The sequence below is a fragment of the Podarcis erhardii genome (genome assembly GCF_964252035.2).
Source record: "Podarcis erhardii genome assembly, chromosome: 13".
NCBI lineage: Eukaryota > Metazoa > Chordata > Lepidosauria > Squamata > Lacertidae > Podarcis > Podarcis erhardii.
In genome coordinates, this window is record NC_138502.1 from 10,451,080 (window position 1) to 10,464,948 (window position 13,869).

Sequence of the window (13,869 nt, forward strand, 5' to 3'; positions counted from 1 at the left end):
AGGGTTGTCATGTTTCGAAGAGCAAAAAAGAGGACGCATTTGCCGACTTCTACTTGTAACTATGGATCACTATGACGACTCTTATCATGAAAAAGAGGACGTGCCCTGGAAAAAGAGGGCATATGGAAACCCTAGACAACACCATCTTGATATGTGGACATGATTTAATGAAAGCTTTGTCAGGAGGCCTCTCTAAAGTATTACCAGTTTGCCATGCCAGTACCAAAGAAATATATGGCCTAAATGCTGAGACATTAACCAATTTCACTTCTATACAGGTACAACCCATTTCATGGTGTAATGATGTCTGTCAACCAGGTTATAGCAAGAGAAAGAAGGAAGGGAAGCCATTTTGCTGCTATGATTGCCTTCTATGTCCAGAAGGGAAGATTTCAAACCAGACAGGTAAGAGAAGTCATGCCCATATTATTTTTCCCTCTAGGACATAGTTTTACATTTGTGTTTACAGACCCCCATTTCCTTCATATTTAAAATGAATAGTTCACGTGAGTGGATAGAGTATAATATGGCAAGTGAATATGGCAAGTGTGCTCTCATGCACAGCACCCAAAATGAAATCAAATGAAAATAATTGCAAAAAATCCAAACATCAGAATGGAGGTTATGCTAATTCTTTTTGTAATGTCTAATAAAAGTTTGGTGAAAAACTAGATATTTTTTTAAAAAAATTAACCAAAATCCAGACATCTACCGAGCTTCAGGTTACCTTTCCTGTCTTCATACCCCTAAATTCTGGATTCTTCTTAAATCATTGCTTTGTGTAGATATTAAAAAAAAGAAAAAGTAACATTGCTTGAAAATTATGTGAACTGATTTTGAGCTAGCAGTTCTCATTCAGTTTTAAAGAGCTGTTTCTGTAGTGCACTGAATGCAAACTTCACTGCAATGAAAAAAATATTTCTTTCCTTAGACATGGAGTACTGTTTGATGTGTTCAGATGGTCAATATCCAAACAAAGGCCAAGATTTATGCGTTCCAAAGAATATCAGCTTCTTATCCTTTGAAGAACCTTTGGGGATCGCTTTAGCTGCTTTTACTCTTTCCCTTTCTTCCATCACAGCTTTGGTGCTGGCAATCTTCATTCAGCACAAAGACACTCCCATAGTCAAAGCCAACAACCGGAGCCTCACCTACACTCTCCTCATCTCCCTCCTGTTCTCCTTCCTCTGTGCTCTGCTATTCATTGGCCGACCTGAGAAAGTGATATGTCTGCTTCGACAAACCACTTTTGGCATAGTCTTCTCCGTTGCAATTTCATGTCTTTTGGCCAAAACCATTATTGTGGTTCTAGCTTTCATGGCCACCAAGCCAGGGTCCACTATGAGGAAATGGATAGGGAAAAGACTGGCTGCTTCTGTTGTTCTTTCCTGCTCCCTCATTCAAGCCACTCTTTGCACTGTGTGGCTAGCAACCTCTCCTCCATTCCTAGATGTAGATATGCACACAATGGCTGAAGAGATTGTTTTGGAATGTAATGAAGGATCTGCCATCTTGTTTTACTCAGTCCTAGGCTACATGGGTTTCTTGGCCACTGTCAGTTTCACAATAGCTTTCTTAGCCAGGAAGTTACCTGACAGTTTTAATGAAGCCAAGTTTATCACCTTCAGCATGTTGGTCTTCTGCAGTGTTTGGGTGACCTTTGTCCCAACTTACCTTAGCACAAAAGGGAAATACATGGTGGCTGTGGAGATCTTCTCCATCTTGGCCTCTGGCGCTGGGTTACTGGGCTGCATTTTTGCCCCTAAATGCTATATCATTTTGGTTAAACCTGAGTTGAACAACAGGGAGCAACTGGTGAGAAGAAATAATTCAGGCATTAGAAACTAATAACCCCTAATTGTGATATTAGTTATTGCTGGGCTTGAAATGCCTCCTGAACTTTGAAGCCCTATTCTGTTGATGTGAAAGGTTTTGAGGGAGAACCACTTCTTTTCATCATGTACACAGTAAAGATAAAGATAGATTGTGTTAGCTATGCTTTATTGAATCTACATGCAATGTTTAAATCTTGGTAATGCACCCCATTTTTTTCAATCCAATTCAAATCATTGTTTCACATTATCATTTATAGCTGCCAATCAGTCCTTTTTAAAAAATTGATTTTTATTAGATTTTACAAAAATGAGTTTATAACAATACCAAATACATATCCATATAAAGAGATTTCTCTGAATCTCACGACACCTCCCATCCCTTCCATGGGTCCAAATGTGATCATTTTCAACTACAGTGGTATCTCGGGTTACATACGCTTCAGGTTACAGACTCCGCTAACCCAGAAATAGTACCTCAGGTTAAGAACTTTGCTTCATGATAAGAACAGAAATTGTGCTCCGGTGGCATGGCAGCAGCAGGAGGCCCCATTAGCTAAAGTGGTGCTTCAAGTTAAGAACAGTTTCAGTTTAAGAACGGAACTCCAGAACGAATTAAGTACTTAACCCGAGGTACCACTGTACACATTATTACATAATCTATATTTTATATCCATCCATATTGTCCATATTACCAGCTTCAAATTAGTCCTGATCTGCTGATAGGCACTGACTTCAAGCTTGCTGGTATTGGCTGAACTGCTGAGTTTTGGGTGGGGAGCAAGTGTCACCATATATTTTAAGGACACCTTGGACCCAAAGCCTTGGGTGCATGATTACCACTTTCAAGGTGCCTAGCACCACTTGCTATGATGAGTAGGAAGCACAGCCTGGTTATTCAGGCTGGTTTATTTTATGAAAGGATCAAGAGGGCCAAACTTCCTCCAAGCACCTTATCCTTGTTCTCACACTACATAAGCTGAAATCAATTTCTCCAGCAATGCAGATTTTCCAGGGAATATTTACTCATACTTCCTCTGTTTGCCACTGGAGCTACTGGTGGGCACACTTGTACTAACAGGCACCACACTTAGAGGTTCCTTTTGTCACTCTCAGCCCTGGGTGAGAAGTCGGGTGCTTCTAAGGCTGGATAGGTGCTGCTGAACACATGAACGTGCATTACAGATGGTTTTTTTAAAAAAAAGCAAGACATGGTTTAGCATGACATCTTCATGAAGACCCTGTTTTGCCTTTCCCCGTAAAAGTACTATGGTGTGGAGTTTGCCAAGATAGTTGGCTATCCACCAGGAAGGATACCAACTTACAACTTTATTCTGCAAAGCTGAAGAAAAACATGCCACCTTTTTCAGTTGGCAATACAAGATGGGGAAAATGTTGAAGAAGAAGAAGAGTTTGGATTTGATATCCCGCTTTATCACTACCCAAAGGAGTCTCAAAGTGGCTAACATTCTCCTTTTCTTTCCTCCCCCACAACAAGCACTCTGTGAGGTGAGTGGGGCTGAGAGACTCCAAAGAAGTGTGACTAGCCCAAGGTCACCCAGCAGCTGCATGTGGAGGAGCAGAGACGCAAACCCGGTTCCCCAGATTACGAGTCTACCGCTCTTAACCACTACACCACACTGGCTACTCTATAGACTGACTACTCTATGGAACTGGAAGCTTCTGTCTGCTTTTTGAACCTCCTTCTTTTGCCAACAGCCTGATTTAGAAATTCTGCCCAGTTTCATGCCATGTATAGAACTAGAAACTATGCAAAACCTTTCTTCTTTTATGCCAGTGTCTTCCCTACTTTAAGGCCTCCTTGACCTGATGGCCTCTTCTTGATGGCCATTAAATAAGAGGCTGCCCTATAGCAAGCCAGAACATTGGTTCATCAGACTCTGTACTGTCTACACTAACTGGTAATGGCTCTCCATTGTTTCAGATAGAGATCCTTCATAGCCCAGCTTTGAGATAAAGGCGTTGGGACCAAGGACATTGTGCACCCCTCCCTCTAAGTCTCTTGTTATTACAAATAATTTGCTATAAAAAACTTTTTATGCAGTATTATAAAACTTGTTTCTTATTCCACCAAGTCTGATCATTTACCTATCTATCTGTCATCTGCACAAGGTTTCCCAAACCTGGTATTCTCCAGATGTTTTGGACATAGACTGCCATTATTCCTAATCATCAGCCATTCTGGCTGAGGCTGATGGGAGTTGGATTCCAAAACACCACTGGGGAAGGCTCTCTACACGATACTGGCAGTAGCAATCCATGGTTCCAGACAATAACCCAGCTGTAACTGGAAATACCAGAGACTGAACCTGCAACCTTGTGTATGCAAAACATGAACTACTATCTTTCCCTTCTTTGCCCAACAGACCACTAATTGGATTTCAAGGCTGAACAGAGAATTGATATGACATGTGAATGCCAGACGTAAAAATCAATTCCTCTCAGCCCTTGGATAACATCCAAGCCAAATAAGCAGAATGGCAACATTCATCCTTTCTTCTTCCAAGACACTCTTTGTAGCAATTTGGCCACTGCCCCATGGACATCCTTGTTCCTCAAGGTATAAATGATAGGGTTGAGAAGTGGGGTGACCACAATGTAGAAAAAAGCAATTTTCTTGTCACTGTCTGGAGTTGTCCCTGACCTGGGTCTCATATACATAGAAATAACAGTGCCGTAGAACAAGGTGACCACTGCCAGGTGGGAAGCACATGTAGAGAAAGCTTTGCTCCGACCTGCAGCTGACTTCATTTGTAACACAGAAGACAGAATGAGTCCGTAAGAGGTCAGGATAACAGAAAGGGGCACTAGAAGGATAATCACAGCTGCTCCAAAAACGACAGCCTCCGTAACACGGGTGTCAGCACATGCAAGTTTCAACACTACTGGCATCTCACAAAAGAAGTGATTAATGAGGTTGGGGCCACAGAAGGGGAAGCGAAGAGTGCAAGCCACATTCATCAGGGAGAGCAGGAAGCCACCTGCCCAGGAGCCTGAGGAAAGCTGCAACTGGTGCCACTTATCCATGGCAACAGCGTAGACCAAGGGCTGGCAGATGGCCACATAGCGGTCATAAGCCATGGCACCAAGCAGAAGTGCTTCAGTGCTCCCCAGGGACAGCCCAAGGTACATCTGGGTCACACAACGGGCAAAGGAGATAGCTCCATTCCCAGACAAGAGGTGAGCCAACATCTGGGGCACAGTGCATGTGACATAACATATCTCCAGGCCAGAGAGTTGAGTCAGGAAGAAGTACATAGGTGTATGGAGGCGGGGGTCGGCCAGCACCAGCATGATGATAACCAGGTTCCCCAAAAAGGTAAATGAGTAGAATATGAGGATGACCACAAAGAGGAGAATCTGTGTCTTGCGGTGGTTGGAGAGCCCCACCAAGATGAACTCTGTGACGGAGGTGAGGTTCTCAAATTCCATTCTTGCCTCCTCCCTGTAGAGAAAGGACAAATGTAAGAGACCAGGCACAATGGGACAACCATAAACTATCATCTCTCTCACAAAGCAGAAGGAAGGTTCTAATATGTTTTTAAACAATATGTTTTATCATTGATGAACTGTAATGTGTTTTTAATGTTGTACACTGCCTTGGGATCCTTGGGATAAAGGCTGGTATATAATTTGAAACTGAAACAACAACAACATAGCAGGTGAATGCTCTTAGTTGTGAGGACCACCCCCCCATTTGACTCTCAAATATCCTTAGGTATTATTCTTTTGCATGATGATTTAAATAATTTAAGCTCTGTGCACCAAGGTACCATGTGATACAATTTGGACCATGATGCTGATTATGTGAAGAGAAAGATTTAGACTGCAATCCCAACCCCACTTACCTTGGAGTCATTCCCACTTTATTCTATCTGAGTAGGCATGGCTAGCATTGCTCCTTTTATTATTTCAGTTGAAACATTTCAGGTAAACAAAAATACATAATGACAAACAAGACACCTATAAGAAAACTTGACTGTACACTTAGTTCCAGCCCTGCTTCTAAATGCACATGAAGTATGGGGGGAAATATTGAAGATGAAGAAACAGCAATATGGAAGGTCAACAAAGATAATGTATAGATTTTAAGTTACAGACCAAAAATGTTTAGATACAATACCAGTCCATAATGGACAGTGGAGATCTGGAGGAAGGACTGCTGCCTGTTTTTGCAGGAAAAAAACCCTGAAAAATGGAAACCAAATAACTAGGAATTGTTTTATATTTAACCCCTCTAAGCTGCCTGTTATGTTCCATGGCACAGAGTGCATTTATCAGCTTCAGCTGGTGGCCCAGCTGTGTCCCTATCTGGGATAGGCGATAGCCTAACTTCTATCATCTATGCTCTGGTAACCTCTAGGTTAGATTACTGCTGCCTCTGAAGATGTGTTGGAAACCTCAGATGGTGCAGAATTCAGCAGCCAGTGCTCACATGGGCAAGACTTAGTCAGCATATAACACCAGTGCAAACATGTGTCCTTTTGGGGGTGGTGTATTTCCTTTCATTTTTTCCACTGTGAGGTGTGAGTGGCCACTTAACAGTTTCTATTTTGGGGGGCCCTCCAGATTTGGGTAATCCAATTCCTGTTTTCATCTGTCCCTGGTTTCTTCTGTTCTAAAGCTGACTGAACTCTGTGGTGCTTTTCTTAGAGTCGATCTACCTAAGATTGCTCTTCATAGCCTACTCATTCATATATATGTATATGATGTGTGTGTGTGTGTGCGCGCGCGCGCAAAAATCCAGCTTCTCCTGAGGCAGGAGATGGAGAGAGCTCAATCAATTATGGGGGAAAGAATATAGATATAGTGTTGAGTTTCCACACCTTTTAGTTGTAAAGTCCTTTGGGCACACATAAAAATACACCAAAGAAAAGCATAACTTGGACCTGTTGTGTGTTCAGACCTTTAAACCTTCCCCTTAAATAAATTCAGACAAGACTCAAATTTTGGTTTGGTTTTTGGCAGAATTTTTGCCACAACTTTATTGATTGCAGCACGTGAGTGGTTGCATAGGCTCTGGTTTGACTAGATCCCTGCACTGTTGCAGGTAGCGCTGACCCAGGGCACCAGCATAGATCAACCTAGGGTGAACACCTGGATAAGTGGAAAACCGGGAACAGGCTATCTTCACCACCCAGATGTCCCCCTGGACTCAGGCACAGGCACAACCCCCTCTCAGGGGTTAACCAAACTATCGAGTCCCTGGATTCCTTTAACAGAATAACCTTCACATAGGGATGGTGAGAGCGTTCTCCCATCCCTATCACCTGAACCAGAGCCTATCCGCCACCTGAGCACCACGCTCGCCACCAATCACTCACACCTGCAACCAATCCCTTAACCCTGCTGACATGGAGGTCAGCCACAAATCATTCCCAATTACAGACAGATGAACCCCACCAAGCCTGTAAAGTTTACACACACACACAGATTCAGTGGCTTGGAAGAAAAAGGGTGATGGGTGTTGTCACCACTCTCATAATGTGCTGCCTGAGCACACTTTCCCTAGTGGTGGGGCTTCGAGTACTAAAGTACCGAGACAAGCATTAGCACATATACTGTACATCTCTGTGGGTTTTATTTAATTGCATGGCTACATTGTCCCCTTTACAGTTCTCAGATTCCGAAGAGCCTTTACTCCCATGCCAGGGTCTATCTGGAGGGCCACAGGTTCCCCAACCCCGATTTAAAGGGTAGAAAGATTTCATTTGTTTCATATAAGCCTACTGCCCCAAGAACATCGAATGGTAGATCACAGAACTGGCAGGGACCACAAGATGTGGGATGGGGGTGGGAATCGATGAAATGTCCAGGATTTTGAGGTTGCTTGCCTAAGAAAAGCTCAACAACTTTGAATTTCATTTTCAAAAAAAAAGGTGAATTGTGTCCTGAATTTTACTTCTAGAAATATGGCAACCCTACCACAACAGTCGTCTAGTCCAAACCCCTGCATTGCAGGAATCAATGTGGGGCTCAAACCCACAACCCTGAGATTAAGAGTCTCTGAGCTATCCCAGTTCAGCAACTTCTGAATGTTGTGTTTCTATGCAACTGGCCTATCATGAAATGCTGGTAAAAAAAACTGTGCCAAAAGGTTTGGCAAAGCTGTACCTCCAACTCAACAATTATACCAATGGTTCAGCTTACTTTCCTTTGTCCTCAGCCAGTCTGCACCTGCCTGTCTGCCTGCCTGCTTACAACCAGCACCACCTGTCATCTTCTTCCTTGAATGCAGAAGAGAGAAGGGTGGAACAAAACTGGAATTAGTTGGATCTGCCTGTCATTGGCCCTGGCTCCATATACCATTGCCCTCCCTACCTTTTGCCCTAAGAGTATTAATGGGCACCAATCACCAGTTTATCACATGGAAAAAGAGAAGTGAGAACAAAACAGGAATATGAGAAGATTCCAAAGTTAATTTTCTTGAGATTTGCACTGAAGTACGTTGTCTCTCTCACAAGAAGTGAAAATAAGTGAAAATTGAGAAACTGAATAGGATATCTTTTTAGAACCCTCCTGAAGGTGAAAACAAAAGGGAAGATGAAAAGTTGCATGTCCAAACAAATCATACACCCCCCTTTCATTCAGCACTAATTGAAAGCAACAAGCTTTCAAGGTGGAAAATATTAACATTAGTGACATACCAAAGAATCATAGAATTGCAGAGTTAGAAGGCACCACGAGAGTCCAACCCCCCTGAAATGCAGGAATCACAACTAGATCATACAAGACAGACTAGAATCATAGAATTCTGAAGCAGATAGCACTACCAAGCAGGTAAATTTCATCTTAAGCAGTGAAATGAGTTCCTTTTCTCCCTTCCAACTGCAGAATATAATCTTACCTTCATGCTGTTCCCAGATGTTCCTGATGTGGTGAGTTTATGTCAAGTCGTACAACAGTTGGCTGAGTTAGGGTCAAGCTTCTAACGCAACATAGATGGATTGTGCAGTGTCAAGGGGCTATTGGTGGAGGTCTTCTCTGTGCTGCTTTGAAATGGATGCCTGTGGCACAATCGTGGTGGCCACACTTCTCATGGCTAATCCCTCCAATAGGAGGCAGGGAAAACCTAGATTTTACTAGCTTTAAAGTGGCAAGAACTGTCTGAAGATACTCTGATCTTTAAGTACACTGGGAGTCACACCAAAGGAACATATGTAGCACATACATCAGGGATGCTACTGACCCTTAGCATGTTGTCTGTTAGAGTCTCCGCTGGGAAGAGGTTGGAAGGAAATCGTGATGCCTAGATTTTTAGAGTCCCTGAACTCTAGAGTTGGGAGAAAAGCTACTTTGCATCAGGTTAGATCACTGGTCCATCAAATAACTGTGGTGTTGCAAATTTGATTGAAGCATCTTCTACTGCCCTACCTGTGAGGTGTCTGCTCAAGTCTAGCATTGGCTATCTCGACTGGCATCCAATCTCCAGACAAATGACCTATTGCCAGTTAAAGGAGATGCCTTTCCACTAAACTCCTGCTTTCCAATCCATTTGGACAGGTGCTCCCCCCGCCATTTTTTTTAATGCTTTATATGGGAGAATGAAAATCATCTGGCTTGTTCAGCTGCCTGTTCTAAGTGTTAGGTGGTGGCTCCTATTGCTGTTTCCCCTTGAACACATCAAGAGACTGAGGATTCGGTACGATAATGAAGACTGTGAGTCTACTCCACAGAGACTCCTCAGATTCCTTTGGAGATTTCTTCTGGATTTGTAATAGTCCCTTCTCTCTTGGGCTGCAAGCGGTTAAAATACAAAAATGGAAGAAGGCTCTTTGAAACAGGTAACAAAGATGGTGGAAATAAAGAAAGGCAGTAATTTACATTTTTTTTTAGCCCACAAGTGAGGTTGTATACATTCCAAAGCAGGAAAGCATTTGAATAGGGATCATTGTTTTTAAGCAAATTATGTTGCATGCATACTGAAAAGTATTCACAGTGCATTTCCTATGTTTTTCATATACATAAATATTTAATAATTTATTATCAAATAGGGGAGGAGCATGAAGAGGAATAAATACATTATTTGCATCCATAAGGATTCTCTTCTAATCAGGCAGAATCTTCAGCCTCATTTTCATACTTTTCATCTCTTTTGAATTACCAACTACCCAGTGAGGTAGATTAAGCTAAAAGTTAGGGCCCCACCAGACATCATTTTATGTCACATCCATGATGATTTGAGTTCATGAGGTTATTGGAGTGATCACATATGTCCCACTTTCAATACCATTTGTGCCTGCCAAACTTTTATAACAGCCATACTTTCCATTCTGATCAGTGCACAACCCTTAACTTCCAGTCAGCAACTATAACATTTTATGCCTGGCTTGATTTTCCCCACTGATGTGGATATGAAGTATGAAACCAAATACTAGTTGTGTGAAAGGGTAGTGACCCTTTAAGCCTGGCAAAAAACACAGAGAACCACACCTGTCAATGTGAAGAAGTTTATGGAGAAACGTGACGCAAAGAAGTAGGAGGCCCAGGGTTCGCTCTGATTGTTTAGAAATACACAATCGCTTTGAGGTCCTCTCCCCTAGCATGGAAGACGAAGAGCAGACTCCATTTGAGGATCTCTCCCTCGTTACAGTCGATCAGGTATATGAAGACGAGCAGCAAAGTCAGTCCTCAGGGAATGTGCAGGCGACCTTGGAACGGACAGCTCGCGGAAGAACCCCGACCAAACCTAAGAGGAGGCGTGTAGTGGTGATAGGGGATTCCCTACTGAGGGGAACAGAAGCAGTGATCTGTGGGCCTGACAAGATGTCTCGGGAAGTGTGCTGTCTCCCTGGGGCTAAGATCCAAGATGTAACTGAACGACTGCAAGGAATCATAAAACCCACTGACAAATACCCCTTCCTCTTGGTTCATGTGGGAACCAATGACACTGCAAGCAATAGCCTCCAGAAGATCAAAAGAGACTATGAGGCTCTGGGCAGGAAATTGAAGCAATTAAATGCACAAATTGTCATCTCATCTGTCCTCCCAGTTGAACGACGTGGCCCAGGGAGAGAGGGAAAAATAGTGGAAGTGAACAGCTGGCTTCGCAAATGGTGTAAACAGGAACGGTTTGGATTCTTAGATCACGGACTGCAGTTTCTTGAAGATGGACTTCTGGCAAGCGATGGGCTGCACCTCACAATGGTTGGGAGGAATGTTTTTGCTAAAAATCTCAGAAACCTCATCAGGAGGGCTTTAAACTGACTAACGTGGGGGAGGGAGACAGTGCTCCTGAAGGTAGGAGTCTATCAATTGATGAAGATGATCATCCAAATGTCATAGACCAAATGGAGCAAACAGCACACAGACCTAGTGGTGGGAGGAAAAAATCCTTAAATAAGAGACACGGGGGAATGATTAATGGACTTCAATGTCTGTACACTAATGCGCAAAGCATGGGTAATAAACAAGATGAGCTTGAGCTCTTGGTACAGCAAACTAAATATGACATAATAGGCATCACTGAAACCTGGTGGGATAAGTCCCACGACTGGAATGTAATAATGGAGGGATACAATCTATTTCAGAGAAACAGACCAGACAAGAAAGGAGGAGGAGTGGCGTTATATGTCAGGGATGTGTATAGCTGTGAAGAGATCCAAGATTTAGAACCTCAAAGCCAAAGTGAGAGCATTTGGGTCAAAATTAAGGGAGAGAAGAATAACAGGGACCTCATTGTGGGAGTTTACTATAGATCCCCAAGCCAAACGGAGGACATAGATGATGCCTTCCTGGAACAGATGGCCAAGCATGCAAAAGGAAGGGAGATAGTAGTAGTGGGGGACTTTAATTACCCGGATATTTGCTGGATGTCAAACTCAGCCAAGAGCATAAGGTCAAACAGATTCCTCACTGGCCTTGCAGACAACTTCGTTGTCCAGAAAGTGGGAGAAGCAACAAGAGGAACAGCCATTTTAGATCTGGTCCTAACCAATGTTGATGACCTGGTTAGTGGGGTAGAAGTGGAAGGATCATTAGGCGCGAGTGATCATGCTCTTCTGAAGTTTACTATACAGCGGAAAGGAGCAGCCAAGCATACTAGGACTCAATTTCTTGACTTTAAGAAAGCCGACTTCATAAAACTTAGGGAAGTGCTGGGTGAGATCCCATGGACAGTAATACTAAAAGGAAAGGGAGTTCATGATGGCTGGGAGTTTGTTAAGAGGGAGATAGTAAAAGCACAACTTCAGGCAATACCAATGAGAAGGAAACATGGAAGGTGCCTAAAGAAACCAGGGTGGCTATCTAAAGAACTTTTAACTGAGTTAAGATTAAAAAAGGATGTGTACAAAAAATGGAAAAGGGGGGAAACCACCAAAGAGGAATTCAAACAAATAGCCAGCACGTGTAGACACAAAGTCAGAAAAGCTAAAGCACAAAATGAACTCAGGCTTGCTAGAGAGGTTAAAAGCAACAAAAAAGGCTTTTATGGGTATGTTCGTAGCAAAAGGAAGAAGAAAGAAACAGTGGGGTCACTCAGAGGAGAAGATGGTGAAATGCAAACAGGGGACACAGAAAGGGCTGAACTCCTCAATGCCTTCTTTGCCTCAGTCTTCTCCGATAAAGAAAACAATGCCCGACCTGAAGAATTTGGAGCAAATGATTCAGCAGAGGAAACACAGCCCAGAATAACTAAGGAGATAGTACAAGAATACTTGGCTAGTTTAGATGTATTCAAGTCTCCAGGGCCAGATGAACTGCATCCAAGAGTATTAAAAGAACTGGCAGATGTGATCTCAGAACCACTGGCAGTCATCTTTGAGAATTCCTGGAGAACAGGCAAAGTCCCGGCAGACTGGAGGAGGGCAAATGTTGTCCCTATTTTCAAAAAGGGGAAAAGAGAGGACCCAGTCAGTCTGGCATCAATACCAGGGAAGATTCTGGAGCAGACAGTCTGTGAGCACCTAGAAAGGAATACTGTGATCACCAATAGTCAGCATGGATTTCTGAAAAATAAGTCATGTCAGACTAACCTGATCTCGTTTTTTGACAGAATTACAAGCCTGGTAGATGAAGGGAATGCAGTGGATGTAGCCTACCTTGATTTCAGCAAGGCATTTGACAAGGTGCCCCATGATATTCTTGTACAGAAGCTGGTAAAATGTGGACTTGACTATGCTACCACTCAGTGGATTTGTAACTGGCTGTCTGACCGAACCCAAAGGGTGCTCATCAATGGTTCTTCTTCGTCCTGGAGAAGAGTGACTAGTGGGGTGCCACAGGGTTCTGTCTTGGGCCCGGTCTTATTCAACATCTTTATCAACGACTTGGATGATGGACTCAAGGGCATCCTGATCAAATTTGCAGATGACACCAAACTGGGAGGGGTGGCTAACACCCTAGAGGACAGGATCACACTTCAAAACGACCTTGACAGATTAGAGAACTGGGCCAAAACAAACAAGATGAATTTTAATAGGGAGAAATGTAAAGTATTGCACTTGGGCAAAAAAAATGAGAGGCACAAATACAGGATGGGTGACACCTGGCTTGAGAGCAGTACATGTGAAAAGGATCTAGGAGTCTTGGTTGACCACAAGCTTGACATGAGCCAACAGTGTGACGTGGCAGCTAAAAAAGCCAATGAAATTCTGGGCTGCATCAATAGGAGTATTGCATCTAGATCAAGGGAAGTAATAGTGCCACTGTATTCTGCTCTGGTCAGACCTCACCTGGAGTACTGTGTCCAGTTCTGGGCACCACAGTTCAAGAAGGACACAGACAAACTGGAACGTGTCTAGAGGAGGGCAACCAAAATGGTCAAAGGCCTGGAAATGATGCCTTATGAGGAATGGCTAAGGGAGCTGGGCATGTTTAGCCTGGAGAAGAGGAGGTTAAGGGGTGATATGATAGCCATGTTCAAATATATAAAAGGATGTCACATAGAGGAGGGAGAAAGGTTGTTTTCTGCTGCTCCAGAGAAGCGGACACGGAGCAATGGTTCCAAACTACAAGAAAGAAGATTCCACCTAAACATTAGGAAGAACTTCCTGACAGTAAGAGCTGTTCGACA

At 43.1% G+C, this 13,869-nt stretch overlaps 1 long non-coding RNA gene and 1 pseudogene across 2 annotated transcripts in view; both read right to left on the bottom strand.

Annotated features, from left to right (window-relative positions):
* Window positions 1-13,869, bottom strand: part of LOC309326667 — a 172,347-nt gene that overhangs the window by 149,153 nt on the left and 9,325 nt on the right. The gene's annotated exons all lie outside the window — the stretch shown is intronic.
* LOC309326605 (putative olfactory receptor 2B3 pseudogene) lies at window positions 4,066-5,414 on the bottom strand (annotated as a pseudogene). Its single transcript has one exon. The product of its transcript is annotated as a putative olfactory receptor 2B3 pseudogene (transcript).